The sequence below is a fragment of the Helianthus annuus genome, chromosome 2, assembly GCF_002127325.2.
Source record: "Helianthus annuus cultivar XRQ/B chromosome 2, HanXRQr2.0-SUNRISE, whole genome shotgun sequence".
Classification (NCBI taxonomy): domain Eukaryota; kingdom Viridiplantae; phylum Streptophyta; class Magnoliopsida; order Asterales; family Asteraceae; genus Helianthus; species Helianthus annuus.
Genome location: NC_035434.2, coordinates 89513334 through 89531104, shown reverse-complemented (window position 1 = coordinate 89531104; position 17771 = coordinate 89513334). Strand labels below are relative to the sequence as shown.

General features: G+C 38.3%; 1 non-coding gene across 1 annotated transcript; it reads right to left on the bottom strand.

The window, feature by feature from the left end:
• Positions 1 to 16146: 16146 nt before the first annotated feature.
• LOC118490033 lies at positions 16147 to 16253 on the bottom strand. Its single transcript, XR_004888041.1, has one exon. It is a non-coding gene; the product is annotated as a small nucleolar RNA R71 (small nucleolar RNA).
• Positions 16254 to 17771: the final 1518 nt, after the last annotated feature.

Below are 17771 nucleotides of genomic sequence, written 5' to 3'. Positions count from 1 at the left end.
GTTTATCGCCACAGTCGCAAGGCTTGAATGTATGCATTCACAACACCGCACAGATGTTTGTATCAGTATAGCATGCATTTCCACAAAACATAACTTTGATTTAAACCAAGTTTTACTTCAATACTTTGTTTTGTGCATTTCACCTATGGTTTAATTGATGCATTTCACTAGCCATACATATCATTTTGGTTACACATTACATGATTTACATATGACACATAAACATCTTAGTACATTGGTTATACATTACATGATTTACATTTGACACATAAACATTTTTTGACATTGGTTATACAGTACATGATTGACATTTGACATAAACATTTTGACATATTATTCAATACATTTGGCAATTGGATTAAACATAGACATTTTACATTGGTGGTTTGTTTGGGTAAGTGATTTAAGTAACGAGGCATGTGTAATATGATACAAGCATGGTGGATACGCCGCTGGTACTTCCTATATATAACTGTTTGTATGATATTACATATCGCAGCGTTGTTTAAATCATTTCAGTTTAGACAAATAACATATTTTTCACAATACATTCTTTTACAAACAACTTATTTTATACAAACTCATTTTTTACTTGGTTATTCATTTAACTTACATTACTCTTTTACATATCATCTACCTTATTATCGCTTTTCAAACGTTTTATAAAAGCAAACACTTAAACTGGATTCATGACAAGTTTTCATTAAACATTTCTAACCTAAGTCATGAATCCTATTTTCACAAAACCTATGTGCTCGCCGGCATTTTTATGTTGATGTATTTTCACATGTGTTTCAGGTACAATAGTTGATGATATTTGATGATGATATTGATGCATGCTCACGTAGGATTGGACGAGGCCGTAGTGACATTAAAAGATGCAAGACTAGTTAACTATGTTATATTTTTCTTTGTTGTTAAGACATTGTAATACATTTAATTCAATAAAACAAAATTTCAATTTTTTTCCATGTGTTACGAAACAACGATTCTGTTACAACACTCCCCGACGATTCCGCCATGTTTTGTTGTTTTACATGGTCGGGGTGTGACAGATAAGGTTAGTTTGAGCAACTTATTTAGAGTAATTACATTTATTATTGTAGAGTAATTAAGTAATTTTTTTCTAGTAGAATTAAGTGTAGAATGATTATGTTCATAGGGTAATTATGTAGTTATTGTTTTATATAAGTAGAGTAATTATGTCTAAAGTTTTGGTTTAATATCATGAATATCAGTAGGGTAATTATGTAGTTCTTTTTTTATATAAGTAGAGTAGTTATGTCTAAAGTTTTGGTTTAATATCATGAATATCAATAGAGTAATTAAGTAGTTCTTGTTTTTATATAAGTAGAGTAATTATATGACACATGTGTCACTGTGACCGTCAAATAAATGCCAAACCAATGAAATGTTGTGTTTCATACTTGGGATTTGTAAAAATATGTGTATCATTTGCACATATCAATTCTTGTTCGATTTCGGGCCTTAAATCGGTTTCTGGAAGGTTATACGCGATCTGATGCGTAAATATAACCAGTTTAATGCAACAAACACTCCGGAATAGTGACATAGGCTTAACATACCTTAAATAACCTTTGCATAACTTAGAAATAAGTTTTGGATGGTTTGGTATGCCGAAATCAAGTTTATTCGCTTACAGGGATTAAATTCGACAAACTGCGAAAGTATGCCGATTTGTACTGTAACGAACAATCCGGAACTTGATCATAAGTTAAACACGCCTTAAATATCCTTTACATAGCTTAGAAATAGGCTTTGAGGGGTTTGGTGTGCTAAAATAAACTTTATGCTCATTCAGGGACTAAAAGCGTTAAAAAGTGCATAAGTTTGCATTTTCGCGCATATCTTACGTTCTGAATATATCCGGACATCCAAAAATTTATGTAAGCGTTAAAATATTTTATTTTAGTGTTTGGCATGATAAAATTTCATTCGTCGCTTAATTTGGATCGTTTTTGCGTTCGTTACGACTTCCGTTGTAATTAACCGAACAACGCAACCGTACGACCAAACGAGCCGACATCCGAGTTATTTTTTAGCACATTTTAAGTTCCCTATACTTTAACTTCATTTTAGAGCTTTGAGATGGGGTTAACGGGGCTTAAACGTGTCAAAAAATGCATCGAAAACCAAGTTTGGGGCTTCAGGGGCTAAATCTGTCATTTTGGAAAGTTGCTGGTCTGCAGGTCCCTTACGGGCCGTACGGACCTTTGCTTACAGTCCCCGTAAGCAATGCCCAGCATATCAGAATTGCAGAAACATTGAATCTGGTCATTCCCTCTTGTTCCAATGGTTTTGATCCTTGGTTTTTCATGCTATGGGCTGGTTTGTGTGGAGAACAAGTCCCCCAATCATTCTCTAACACTTGTAAGGCCAAGATCATTCTGTCTTTACCAAGAAATGATCCTAACGGTTTTGCGAAAAATATATATAGCATGGCCCTCATTCCATTTTCTGCACATTTGGTCTGAGATTTCTCTAAGTGGTTGTGATTATTCACTACCTACCTGAGAATACTTGGAACCAAATCTATTTTGACCCTTTGTAAGTCCTCTTTCGTTCTTTTATCGCTTTTCTAGGTTAAAAGTCAAACTTTGTTTGACTTTCAGCTTTAACCACGAGATGGTCAACGAGAAGTTCGTTTGAACTTCGTAACGTGAGCGTAATCACGATGGTTATAGTCCTTTGTGACTATACCTACTGATTACCGCGTTGACTAGGCATAGTGACGAGTCGTAGTTTCGGTCAAAATGCGCATTTAAGCGTATTTTGCAACCAAACTACTCTTGGTATCAAAACACTTTGTTTTGATATCAAAAACCTGTTTTCTAACTTAGTTAAGCATGTTTTAACATGCTTAGCTCGTCACTTTTAGTTTAGTGCTTGTTTAGAGTCGTAAGTCAAGCGGTCTAAACCACCGCTTAGACTTTCAAACTCGACCCGTTTGGTCGATCATTAGGATCCGACCAAGCATGATTAGTGACCATAGTTGTATGGGGAATAACCTTTCGAGGTTATACCTTATGGTCACCGAGTTTAAGTAGTTGTATGATAGGTAGTTTATATGCCTTAGGTAAATTACCAAAATGCCCTTTTATGCATAATTGGATTTTAAACATATGTAACCTAAACATTTGTCACCTAACTGATTATGCAACATAATTAAACATGTTTAGGCATATAATACTTGTCATAGGACTAGTTAGACGTCTCGAACGCGTTTTACGCGAACGACACGTTAAAATAGCGTAAGCTACCTAAACGGGTCGTAACGGGTCGAAAGCACTTAGGTTAGGTTTCAATTTAGGATGTAGGCTTTGTTAAACCATATCACATGAGTTCCAACACTCATTTGGTTTACAAGACCTCATTCTATCCGATCTCCCGATTTAGGTCCGGTTGTTTACATAGTTACCTATATAGGGTGCCGTTTGATTTCCGTGATCCCTCTAGCTTTGCTTGGTTGTTCTCCAAGACTTCTAAGCACCCTCAATTGAGTACATAGTCCCCTCTTTTACTGTTTTCAAACTGTTTTGGGGTGGAACACATGTGCCTACTTGTTACTTTCATGTCTTTATATCATATACTTGCTATGTTCATTAGTACATATATAGTACATGATTTCATTATGTTTTGCTATGTATGTTCTCTTAACATGCTAGCACATTGATTTCCGTATATTACATTTTGTCGCATATGCTCATCCAGCATATGGACACATTTTTTACATATTTGAACCGTTTGTAACCATTGACTATGTGAACCGTTTGTAATCGTTGATTATGTGAACCGTTTGTGACCACTTGACCATGTGAACCGTTTGTAACCGTTGATTATGTGAACCGTTTGTGACCACTTGACTATGTGAACCGTTGACTATGTGAACCGTTTGTAACCGTTGATTGACATGAACCGTTTAAAATCTATTTGAACCGTTGGGTTAGGGAAGTGATTAGGTAACGGGGCGGGTGTAATGTGTTAAAAGCATGGTGGATACGCCGCTGGTACTTCCTATATATAAGTGCTTTTAATACATTATATGTCGTTGCGTTATCTAGATCACTTGGGCAAGGTTATCGAAACAAAGTTATATTACAAGGTTTTTCTAACGATATATATATATACTATTCGAGTTTCTATTTCAAAAACGATTTACAATCTGGTTTTAATTAAACAAATGTTTTGGAGTTAAGAATCATGGCTACGAGATTTTATAAACTGTAACCAATTTGATTTGAGTTGGTTAATTATGTCGCAATACTATACTTTTCAAAACAAGGTTTTTAAATAAGTATTGCAACATGTAAAACGAGCCATGAATCTGAAACTCATACAAAACCTATGTACTCGCCGACATTTTTATGCTGACGTACCTATTTTCACATGTGTTTCAGGTACAATAGTTGATGATGCTTGATGATGATATTGTGTACTCTCACATAGGATTGGACGAGGCCTTAGTGACATTAAAAGATACAAGACTATTTGTATATGTTTTGTTTCAAATTCCAATGTAATACAATACACTTAATTCAATAAAACGAAACTGTTTAATCCATGGTTGTGAAACAATGATTCTGTTACAACACTCCCCGACATTTCCGCCACGTTTGTTGTTTTACGTGGTCGGGGTGTGACAAATTATGTTTAATGTTTTGGTTTAATATCATGAGTATCAGTAGAATAATTATATCTAGAGAAGTTCTATGTAGATCTTTGTTCAACTATGTAGAGTAATTTTTATGGGGACACTTGTGTTCATATCTTTATAGGCATATAACATCAATAGAGTAATTTTTATAGAGTAATTTATCTAGTTCTTGTTTTATATCAATAGAGTAATTATTTATTATTGTAAAGTAATTATGTAATTGTTGTAGTAGAATGAAGTGTTGAGTAATTATGTTCATAGGGTAATTAGTAAGTAATGTAGAGTAATTAAGTAACTATTGTAGTAAAATTAAGTAAGTGTGCAGTAATTAATTGATCATTTATTTCTTTACAGGTTGGGTTGGTATTGTGCAATGATGATACTTTTAAACGACGTGTTTGCAATATTGTGTGGACAGATGCAATTGAGCCTGAAACGTTTGAGAAGGAATGACAAGAAATAATCCATGACTTTGGTCTTTTACAGAATATTTGGTTAGAAACTATGTTTGACTTAAGATCAATGTGGATTCCAGTGTTTTATGGTGATGAGCCTATGTCAGGGCTTATGCGTACTACTTCAAGTTCTGAAAGTGAAAATCAATTTTTTGGTCTTGTTTCAAAATCGCAATTGACTCCCGTAGAATTTGTTACTCATTTTGATACGGCAATTGAAGCTCAAAGATATAATCATTGGAAAAACGATCATGATACGCGTAATACTGAACCTTATTTTTCGACCGATTCTCTTCTTAAGCGACATGCTGCTAAGTTGTATACTAGAGCCATATTTTTTTACGTTCAAGAAGAAATCCTTGCTAGTTTTGAGAAATGTTTTTCAGTTAACGTCAAAGAAGAAGGAGAGTATGCAAGGTTCTTTATTAGAGATATTTCGGCTTTTGGAAATGGTTTCTTTGAGGAATTTTTTTTTTGTTGATTTCTTATGCATAGAATAATTTTATATATATGTAGAGTAAGTATATGAAATATAACAACCAACAATTGATCTATTAGTTGAGTAATTTTATTTAAATTTATGGTAATTATCTGAAATTTAGAAATACCAACAACTGATGTATTAATAGAGTAATTATATCTATATGCAGGGTAATTATACGAAATCTCATAACAACACCAACTGTGATTCTATCAGTAGAGTAATTGTAAATATGTGTAGGGTAATTTTAAGAAATACAATAACACCAACAGAGAATATACCAGTAGATTAATTGTTTTCATATGTAGTGTAATTATCCTTTTTTTTTAATTTTGACAGGTATTAGCTAAAGTTAATGATGAATTTTCTACTTCGTGTTCTTGTAAAAGATTTGAGCAATATGGGTAATTATGTTGACATGTTTTCCTTGTCATTATAATGTTTGAAATTGAGGAAATTCCTGAAAAGTACATTTTGAGGCGTTGGAGAAGGGAAGCAGTTACAATAGAGCCAATTGTTCTTTTCTTGCTGAAGATAGTTTGAATGTCAACATTGATATGGCAAATCAGGTTGTTCGTGAGATTATGTTTGCTAGCGAATGCCTTTGTAATTGTTATTTTACAAATAATGAAGAACTGGTCAAAATTAGAGATCAACTGAAAGGAATGATTGAAAAGGCAAATGAGAGTAGTAACACGGGTCCGGTTTTGAAGAAAAAAGATATGACGGCTTCTTCTTGGATATAATCAACCATCAACATCATCTATTAAACTTCCTCCTTATATTAGAAACAATGTGTAATGTACGAAACTTTCAAAACCCTAACGAAATAAATGTCATAAATAGTGCGACATATTATTATGTCGGATATTCAATGTCAAGAGCGTAGGTCAACTTTTAACCCAACATAATCAAGGTATAATATGAAAGGTACTAAATAATAATATTAATAATTATAATCTTATAGAAAAATGCAAGTGAATCATATACTAAGAATTAAAGTTGGTAAAGCATGCTTCTGTTTATGTTATACCGAAAGAAGAAAAAAAAATAATAAATAAAATTAACTAAAATAAATAATTTATTAAATAAGCCAATTAAATAAGAAAGAATCCAATTTACATTTATCAATACTTATCCTTTCCAATACTGATCAAATATGGCGCCCTATTCATCTTTTCAAAATTTCATTGACGTAGATTACGGGATTTCGTATCCCTTTCCAACAATGTAATGCTACTTTTTAAATCGATTGCAATCAAGCCTACAAAACCCTTTCAAAAGCTAGCCCTCCACTGCCGTTAAACCATTCTGTAAATCTTTAAAGCGCGCCGACATGACACCGCTGGTCACTAGTTAGAACCGACCAACTTGCTCATCCCGTTGGCAGTTCGTGTGTTCAAGACTGCAAAATACCGCGATCAGTTTCTGGTAAGATTCGTTGTTAATTCGGCAGTCTCCCACTTTGTTGCTCCATAGTTTGACCGACGTTTTATTTTATTTATTTATTTACTTTTTTGTCGCCACTGCTGGGTTCATTTAGTCGTCTCCGTTCGTACCGGATCCACACTAATAACTCTGAGCCACCATTGCATACCCACCGACTCGTGGTCTAAAGATCTCTAGCGAAGCTGCTTCACCGCACTGGTCGTCTATTCGTTTCTACATAAGGTATCGAAACTAACCAGTTATTCTTTCTTAATGGCTCTGTGTAATACAACGCATGTAGGTTTAACCGGATAAAACAATAAACTTTGGCCGCCTAATTAAAGGAAAATAAGACGCAATATGCCAATATTAAAACACCAGAAACAAACTAAAACTCTAATACACTTACTGATAACCTTCTTTTTGTTGAGTGTTTACACTTTACTTTGCACTTATGGTATCACCCAATGTCTCCTAAATGATCTTGATTCTTTTGTTTTTTTTAAATGTTTCAAAAGTGATTATAAAATTTCTGTATGTTTATGTAAACCCAAGACTTGTTTAACACTTTAGATTTGATTATGAGGTCATATGGGTGTTCACTGTCAACTCTAGTAGAAAACACCCACATATGATAAGATAATGATTTCTTTTCATTTTAAAGTTTGATTATGGTAAAGGGGAAAATTAGAATAATATATTAATATATGATTATGTGTTTTGGCATATTAATGTAGATATAACAGTATCTTTGAGTGATTCATAAATTAGCATATATATAGATATATATGCTCATTAAGAACGGGTGTTGGTTCCTTTCTTTATGAAACTTTATATTAACAGTTATATATATTATATATATCATCCCAAATAATTTCTTTTCAACACGATCAAATCTATAATTTTAAATTCATAACTACACGTGTAAACTAACCGTAACGGTTTCGGAACAATTTTAACCGGAGCCGATATATATTAGGTTACTATATTATTCAAGAGAGACGCTAGAGTCATACTAGTCGGAATCTACGGTTATCGCTATTTGCTATATAAGGTACGGATTTTGTGGTGTCTTACTCTTAGCATAATTGTTTTAATTCATGATATCGTATTCGTTCGTGATTGCTACTTGAACCGTTGAGTTTTCTACGTTCTCTAATTATCGTTACATACATCATATCGAATTATTGTCCTTGTCACGCATGCGATAAGTTACACATTTATACTCATTGTCGCATGTTCCCATGAGTTTTATTATTTATTATTTTCATTGGCTAGATGTGACATACCCTTAGTGTATCATTAGTGTATTTTGCCTTGACTTGAGTAAATCATTTTATTGACCTCAATACCCGAGCATATCCACCTATGGGGACATAGGGCGTCATCATAGGCACAGTTGACGTGCACCATCCGTGGCGGTGCGAAAGGCCCACGGCGTCTCTATATTGTATTGTGTGCTAAGTGATTGCACTTATTGATTATTGAGAGGCGTATGGATCGATCCTAGGAGTGTAAGTGTAAGTGTTAGTGGTAGTGGGATAGGTGTGAGTGCCCACATCCCCTCTACATAATGGTGCATTGGAACTGCAGCTAATGTACAAAGTGTTAGTGTTTATTGTTAGTGGCTCACATGGGTATTTCTAATATACCTTTATGGTATTCATCAGTGATCATTCAGCGTATTGTATTGTTTGCATCATTAAAGTGCTTAGTGTATTGCTTCTATCATTTATGTGTTAGTGCTATTGTTTCTCCGTTACTGGGCAATTTTTGGCTCAACCGTTTTTTTTTTTTTTTTTTTTGTTTTCTTTTATTATGTCTTAAACAGATACTCAGGGAAATCACGGAAATGTGTGAAGAGTGAAAATAAAAAAAAAGCTAGGGTTGGAACAAGGAGTTTAATAAAACCTTTTATTCAATAAATTTAGACACTTAAGTTTTTCTATTGAGACCGTTATGTCATTTTGAGGATTTTTGTTTTTAAACCTATGGAATTTATGTTTTAATTAAGTCATTAATTATCTCTGATTACCGAATTGTGTAACACGTCAGCCCTAATCGGGGCGGGGTGTTACAGTTATGGTATCAGAGCTTAGGCTCTATCCTGTAGAAAACATTAACTAAATAATTAAGACACGTGAGGAATGGGTAGACATTGGGTTAGGTATTCCGTTATGTGATTAGTCCTTATTATTTGTTTCATCTAAATTCTTAATGTGTTTTCTTTAGATGCTTCCTCGTCGTGAGACACGCAACTCTGGTCGTCGTAATGGTGGTGGACCAAATGAGCCTGATCCAAATATCGTAGCTGCTATCACTCAGGCTTTTACTGCTATGTTGCCTGCACTTGTTCAGGCCGTACGTGGTCCTAATCCGAATCCGAATCCTAATCCAAACCCTAACCCCAATCCTAATCCAAACCCTAACCCCAATCCAAATCCAAATCCGAACCCTAATCCAAACCCAAACCCAAACGATGTAATTGGGGATTGGCTAGATAAGTTCATAAAACAGAAACCGAGATCTTTCACAAAGGCAACCACTCCAATTGTAGCAAGGGATTGGATTGCTCATATCGAGAAAATATTTCGGGCGTTAGGAGTTGGCGATGAATTTAAATCGAGACTAGCATCGTATAAACTAGAAGAAGATGCGCAAACTTGGTGGGAAGGTGTATTGGAGGAAAGAGGAGGAGACCCATTTGTCGAGAATTTACCTTGGGCAGATTTTCGTACTATCTTCTTCGAGAAATATTTTAACAGCGTGGATAAGAGTTCTTACACACGAGAGTATCACAATATCCGCCACAGGAATGACGAGCCACTTTCTGACTTCACTGATCGATTTTATCGACTAGTTGGATTTCTTGGGTCAGCTGCTGGAACCCCAGAGGAACAAGCAGAGAAATATCAATGGGCAGTTTGTGATCGGATTTGTAGAGCAATAATCCAATCAACGTTCCCCACTGTTGCAGAGGCCGCTAAGGCTGCCAAAAAGGTTGATATGGAGAACAAAGAATTTCTGGGTGGTTCCAATAATAATAGGAAGAGAAACAGAGACGAATACCGCACTCTGTTCACTAGTGAGTCGTCTCAAGCACCTACTCGAAATAATCAAAACAATATGGGGAATAGGTCATCAGGGAAGAATACTAGACCATGGCATGGAAGGAACCAAAATCAGGGTCAAATCAAACCCTACCAGCCACCAACCGAAGCTCAACCCGTCAACCAGAAAGGTAACCCGAACCCTACCCAGCCTCCAGTGTGTAACCATTGCAACAAGCGTCACCCAGGCATCTGTCGTCGACTTACTGGGGCTTGCCTTAAGTGTGGAGATATGGGGCATAAGATTAATGAGTGCCCAAAGGCTGGTAATCGACCAACTGATACCACTAGGGGAGCTACTGTGCCACCTACTACTGGAGGGCGTGTTTTCTCATTGACTGCAGGGGAAGCTGCTAATGCTCCAGGTACCGTCTCTGATAAATGTTCCTTTTAGTATTATTATTTTGCTTGCTTCGTTGTTTATGGCTTTCATACAATCGTTTGTGTCTTATTGTTTATCGATTCACTAGGTACTGTTTCGGGTAGTATTTATTTGGGTGAGCGTGACTTGTATGTGTTATTTGATACTGGGGCAACCCACTCGATAGTCTCACAACTAATTGCCCGACATCTTAAAATTTCGCCTTCTCTATTGGATGAAGCTTTAGTTATTTCTACACCAATGGGAAATTCTTCGGTTATTACTCACATCTATAAATATTGCCCGCTTGTGATCGGAAATGTTATTCGTATAGCGAATCTTTATCCCATGCACATGGGAGATTTTGATGTCATACTAGGCATGGATTGGTTATCCACGCATCGAGCTACCATTGATTGTCACTCCAAACGAGTCATTTTTGGTGATATTCTGAATCCTGAATGTATTTATCAAGGATCTAAACCTCGAAAATCCATTAAAATTATCTCTGCTCTTAAAGCTCAAAAACTTATATCCCATGGATGCGAGGGATTCTTAGCTGCTATTAAAGATACCTCAGTGGATACACCACGTGTCAAAGACGTTCCTATTGTTCGAGACTTCTCTGATGTCTTTCCAGAAGAATTGCCAGGGTTACCACCTGAACGTGAAGTAGAGTTCACTATTGATTTGATTCCCGGAGCTGAACCTATTTCTAAAGCACCCTACCGTATGGCCCCATTGGAGTTGAAGGAATTGAAAGAACAGCTGCAAGAACTTTTGGAACTTGGATTCATTAGACCTAGTGTTTCACCTTGGGGAGCACCGGTTTTGTTTGTGAAGAAGAAAGATGGTAGCATGTGTTTATGCATCGATTACCGGGAGTTGAATAAGATCACTATTCGTAATCGCTACCCCTTACCGCGTATTGATGACCTTTTTGACCAACTCCAAGGAGCGAAGTTTTTTTCAAAGATTGATCTCAGATCAGGGTACCATCAGTTGAGGGTCAAAGATCAAGATGTCCATAAGACAGCATTTCGTACCCGGTACGGTCACTATGAGTTTCTAGTGATGCCTTTTGGTCTGACAAATGCTCCTGCTGTTTTCATGGATCTTATGAACCGAGTATTTCATGAGTACTTGGATCGGTTCGTGATCGTATTCATCGATGACATCTTGGTGTTTTCTGAAAGTAGAGGAGAGCATGAGGACCATCTTCGCACTGTTCTAGGAACTTTACGCCAGGAGAAGTTATACGCAAAATTTTCTAAGTGCGACTTTTGGCTTGAAAAAGTGGCGTTTCTAGGCCACATTGTATCAGCGGAAGGTATCACAATGGATCCATCAAAGGTGGAAGCTATCACTAAATGGCCCAGACCAACTTCAGTTACCGAAGTTCGAAGTTTTCTTGGTCTAGCGGGTTATTATCGACGTTTCGTAGAGGGATTTTCTATTTTGGCCTTACCTCTCAGTCAACTCTTGAGGAAAGGGGTAAAATTTACTTGGAACGATGATCGGGAAAAGAGTTTTGAGGCACTGAAGCAGAAGCTAGTATCTGCTCCTATTCTTACTCTACCTTCTGGCACAGGCGGATTCGATATATACAGTGATGCATCAAAGAAAGGGCTTGGTTGTGTTCTCCTGCAGCATGGAAAGGTTATTGCTTATGCCTCGCGTCAGCTTAAACCCTACGAGGTGAATTATCCAACGCATGATCCAGAGTTACCAGCAGTTGTTTTTGCACTCAAGATTTGGAGGCATTATTTGTATGGGGAGACATGTAACATATTCACCGACCATAAGAGCCTCAAGTATGTTTTCACTCAGAAGGAGCTTAACATGAGGCAGAGGAGATGGTTAGAGCTACTCAAGGATTATGATGCCAACATTCAGTACCACCCCGGTAAAGCAAATGTTGTTGCAGATGCACTAAGTAGGAAGAATTCTGGGGGTTTGGCATGCTTGACTGTTCAGCCTCAAATTCAATCAGACTTGAGACGCATGGAGATTGGTATACAGGTTGGTGAGTCTGGTGGTTATTTGGCCAGACTGAAGATCGAACCGAACCTTATCACTCAGATAAAGGAAGCTCAAAAAGAAGATGGTGAGCTTTGGGCGGTCTTACAAAATTTGGGAGTAGGAAAACAAACTGAATTTCGAGTGGATGAACATGGAACAATATGGTGTGGAAGCGTTTATGTGTGCCAGATGATTCCGCTCTTTGTGAATCATTACTGACTGAGGCACACAGTTCACCTTATTCTATACACCCTGGATCCACAAAGATGTATATGGATTTGAGGCAACATTTTTGGTGGAGCGGTATGAAAGAAGATGTAGCTAGACATGTGAGCCAGTGTTTGATCTGTTAGCAAGTGAAGATTGAACATCAACGGGCTAGTGGATTATTACAGCCTTTAGATATTCCTGTCTGGAAGTGGGATGATATTTCTATGGACTTTGTAACTGGTCTACCAAGAACCCGTATGAAGAATGATGCTATTTGGGTTGTGGTAGATAGACTTACAAAATCTGCTCATTTCTTACCCATTCAAAAAGGGTACTTGGTGAGTAAGCTATCAGAAATATTCCTTCGTGAGATTGTTCGATTACATGGTACTCCATCTTCTATAGTGTGTGATAGAGATCCACGTTTCACATCACGGTTCTGGAAGGGTTTCCAAAATGCTTGGGATACGAAGATACGATTTAGCACTGCTTTCCATCCGCAAACCGATGGACAGTCTGAACGTACAATTCAGACTTTAGAGGATATGCTTAGATCATGTGCACTTGAGTGGACGGGAAACTGGGATGAATACTTGTGCTTGGTGGAGTTTGCCTACAACAATAGTTGGCAAGCTAGTATTGATATGGGACCTTTTGAATTGTTATACGGGCGTAAATGTCGAGCTCCCACATGTTGGGACGAGGTCGGAGAAAAGATGATTGAGGGTCCTGAATTAGTACAGATCACGAATGAAAAGGTTGCTATTGCTCGTGAGAAACTTAAGGAAGCCCAGAGTAGACAGAAGAGTTATGCTGATTGATGTGTGTAAAATGCAACATATAAATCACATCAATTAAGGCATAAAACTAACCCTTTTTAAGTACTAATGTTGGAAAAAAGAGTGTTTTTGTCTTCCTTTTGTATTTTCAGGATTAAATGAGCTCAAAATCACAAAAGAAGCAAAAAGACAACTAATTCTAGCATAAATACAAGAAAAGGAACAAAAGTGGACTGCCCAGACCCTCAACGGCACCTCCCAAGGCAAAGGAGAAGAAACAGAGTCTGAACACGCCCCGTGTCCAGCGAACACGGGGGCGTGCCCAGGAAGCAGCAGAAAAGACAAACCAGTAGAAGCTTCCATTGCCCACCACGGGGCCGTGTCCAGCGGGCACGGGGGCGTGGTGAAAGTACAGCAGGCGCATTAATTGTAATTCGCAATTACAATTAATGAAGAGAGAGAATGTCAGACGGGCACGGGGCCGTGTCCAGCGGACACGGGGCCGTGTCCAGCCTTCTGTTCAGCCTATAAATAGAGGAGCTTGGTTTCATTCTCTCTCATCCCTTGGCACACCACCTCTCTCACACTTCATCCACCACCCACCACCACCATAACACCATCATCCACCACCATCATCCATTGTCCATCGTAGAGTGTGTGAGTTGTCTCGGGATCCAAGATTGATCGTAAGAGTTCTTGACAATCAAGGCCATGTTTGCCTAAGTCTCTTACATCACTTGGTGAAGACAAGTGTTTAGTATAATACTTTTTATTTTTAATCTTTTGCACTTTTTATTTGGTTTTGTATTAATGACTTTAATAACTAGTTACTTATGTTGAAGGTGATCTTTCCTTATCGTTTGTCCGTGGTGTCTTGGCATTATTTTACTGTCTATATAAAATAAAAGATTTTCACCATTCATATCTCCACGGTCTATATGGAGATATGTTGGCTACCTGGTCGGGGGTTAAGGGAACGGTTTGGTAAGGGTCTTGCCCTTGTTCAGCGTTTAGAGGTCCTGCTTGGGACCTGGGTCAAATTTAGTAGGATCTCCTTCAATGCCCATAGGTATTGGATGGCGGGGATCCAAACTCTTTGACCCCCTCATAAGTTAACTACTATTAATACTATAACCCGGCTATAGACTGTATCCCTGCTGACTCAGACTACTTAGCCGAGGGTAACGTCACCGCCAAAAGCGGGGCCTACCACAATTTGCATTAATAACTTAATTCATTATCTTTCAATAATCCGACCCTTTAGGATTGTATCCTTGCTGACTCAAACTACTGGGTTGAGGGTAATGTCGCCTTCAAAAGAGGGGCCTACTACAATAACTAAGATAATCTCTTAAACAAGTGCAAAAGTGCGAAAATAATCAAAGGTTATACTAATACACGTGTCGGATCCAAGTGATTCATCTTGTCTATCTGTTTTTATTTGATTTTATTTTTCAGCATTTAGTTAGTTTTTATTTTTCTTAGTTTAAAACATTTTTCTAACCTTTTGATTTGATTAGACGTTGAGGATAAACCGGTATTAAAAGCTCTTGTGTCCTTGGACGACCTCGGTATCTTACCAACACTATACTACGTCCTCGATGGGTGCACTTGCCCATATGTGTGTTTAGTGTTAGTGAATATCGTGTTTTATAAATTTAAAACTTGGCTAAAAGTGTAAAAAGGGCTTAAATACTCATCAAAATTATAACACACTTCACGCACATCAAGTTTTTGGCGCCGTTGCCGGGGACACAAGGATTTTAAGAAAGTTAGGAATCAACGGCCTACTCATATTTTTATTTTTCTTTAATTTTTTTTAGGAATTTTCTTAGTTTTTCAGCTTCTGCAGAGCTCAGCACGGGGCCGTGCCTGGTCGGACACGGGCCGTGCTCAGCATCGTTACTGGCAGTTTTTTGTTTTTCAAGTTACAGAAGGCTGACCACGGGGCCGTGCCGGTGCAACACGGGGCCGTGTCCAACTTCCAGTAACTGGGATCTGAAAAACAAATCACTGTAACTCCGACCACGGGGCCGTGTTCGTTCAACACGGGGCCGTGGTGAACCTTCTGACCAACATTCTTTTCTGTTTTTATTGTAGGACTTGGAACCCGACGCCAACCTCACGTAGTGTATGAGCTCCAGTTCCAATAAAGACATAAAAGAACCATTAGAAGAACCCGAACGCTTTCTCAGAAAAAGGTTAAAAGCCAAAAACCAAGAGAAGGTTTCGGGTGATCCACCTCCAATGGCGGACCAACGTACCCTTATGGATTATCTACGGCCCACCGTAGGTAATCTAGGCGCCGCTATCAATGCTCCGAATGTCGAAGCCAATAACTTCGAGCTTCGACCGCATTTGATACAAATGCTCCAAAACTCCGCAACCTTCCACGGGCTTGCGGACGAGGATCCCCATCTACGTATAACTAATTTCTTAGAAATATGTGATACCTTTCGGATCAATGGAGCATCAAACGACGCCATCCGCCTCCGTATGTTTCCATTCTCACTAAAAGACCGAGCAAAAGCTTGGCTCAACGCCCTCCCAGCTGGTTCGGTAAACACCTGGGATGAACTAGCCCAAAAATTTCTATATAAGTATTTCCCTCCTGCTAAAACTGCTAAATTAATGGCTAAAATTAATACATACTCACAAGAGGACGGGGAATCCTTATATGAAACTTGGGAAAGGTTCAAGGAGCTATTACGCAAGTGTCCCCATCACGGCCTCGCAATATGGCAACAAGTATCCACTTTCTACAATGGATTGTTGCCACACACTAGGCAGACACTTGATTCTAGCTCCGGGGGACTTCTAGGTAACCGACGCCCACATGAAATATATAATCAGATTGAGGAAATTGCTCAAACCAATTTTCAATGGCACACCCCCCGGGGAAATAAGTCTATCGCCCCGGGCGCCCATAAGGTCGACGAAAGCACTTCTTTACAAGCCCAAATCGAGGCCCTTTCTTCAAAAATAAAAAAAATTAGAAATGACAAAAACAGTCTCGGTTATGGCTTGTGAAGGGTGTGGTGGGTCACATGAAAATTGGAGTTGCATGAAAGAAACGGACGATCAACAAGAAATGGTAAACTACATTGATAATAGACCTAAGCCGTCGGGTCCTCCAACGGGAACTTACAACCAAGGATGGCGAAACCACCCAAACCTTGGTTGGAGGGAACCCGGCAATAGTAGTAACAACAAACCCAACGAACAAACTTTCAGCAATCAAGAAATTAGTCACAAAATTTCACTCAACAACAAGGTGGACGAGAAAGGCTCGAAGATACTATATCTCGCCTCGTCTCTGACACTGATAAAAAAAACTCGGAAAGATTTCTACAATTAGAGTCTAATTTTAGGAATCAACAAGCTAGCATTCAAAACATAGAAAAACAAATAAATCAAATAGCTCAAAACTTTTCCGAGAGACCGCAAGGCGCATTACCTAGCAATACCGAAACAAACCCAAAGGCGCAAGTTCACCTCATCACACTACGAAACCGCACCGTAGGGCCTGCAGAAGTACCGCCACCTACGGAAGAAACAATGCCAACACCTCTGCAGGAAAAGAACTCTCCTCCATCACCAGAGCCTACCAAGGCTCCTCGAGTTCCGTACCCCGGTAGGTTAATTCGTCAAAAGACCAATGAGCAATTCGCAAAGTTCGAAAGTCTGTTAAAACAATTGCATGTCAATATTCCTTTTATCGAAGTCCTAACCCAAATGCCCAAATACTCTAAATTTATGAGGGACTTCCTTACCCATAAAAAGAAAATTGAAAATTTGCAATTAGTTAATTTAGGCGAAGAATGCTCTGCCCTCGTACTCAATAAACTCCCCCAAAAGAAAATCGATCCCGGAAGTTTCACGATTCCATGCTCAATGGGGGAATCACCCGTTCGCAATGCCTTGGCCGACCTAGGGGCTAGCATTAACCTCATGCCCTCGTCAATGTTCAAAAGGCTTGGCTTGGGAACCACGAGCCCTACAAAAATAAGCATACAACTCGCTGATCGATCCGTTAAGTTCCCACAAGGTGTCATCGAGAATGTCTTGGTAAGGGTAAGCAGATTCGTTTATCCAGTTGACTTTGTCATACTCGATATGGAGGAAGACACCGAGGTCCCCCTTATACTAGGGAGACCTTTCCTTGCCACAGCACAAGCAGTGGTAGACATGAATGACGGGACACTCACTTTGAGGTATGGGGATGATGAGGTGAAGTTCGGAGTTGGGAA